Here is a 338-nt window from a genome sequence, read left to right as displayed (position 1 = left end):
CCCTCACCCAGATTTCCCTGTCCCATAGCAGGCATGGGCATCCCGTGTGACTGATGAAAGACTGACGCAAAGTACCTATTTAATAGGTACTTGTATTAATAGATGTATTAGTACTTGTAATGTAGATCAAGTTACTCAAATTTTGGACCATGTGAAAAAGATAGTGTATCATAGCTTCTGGGAATCCATATGGAGGTGGTCTCCAAAAGCAACAGGAATCTTCAATGCAATGATGCACCCACTAGTTGTTTTGTTGGGTGTTATTATCATTATAGTGGTCGCTCACATTGGAATGTTGATCCAAATGCACCAATTGGCACAAATCATCCAAAAACTAA

The sequence above is a fragment of the Crocodylus porosus genome, unplaced genomic scaffold, assembly GCF_001723895.1.
Source record: "Crocodylus porosus isolate Cpor-Errol unplaced genomic scaffold, CroPor_comp1, whole genome shotgun sequence".
NCBI classification, from domain to species: domain Eukaryota; kingdom Metazoa; phylum Chordata; order Crocodylia; family Crocodylidae; genus Crocodylus; species Crocodylus porosus.
This window is presented reverse-complemented; position numbering follows the sequence as displayed.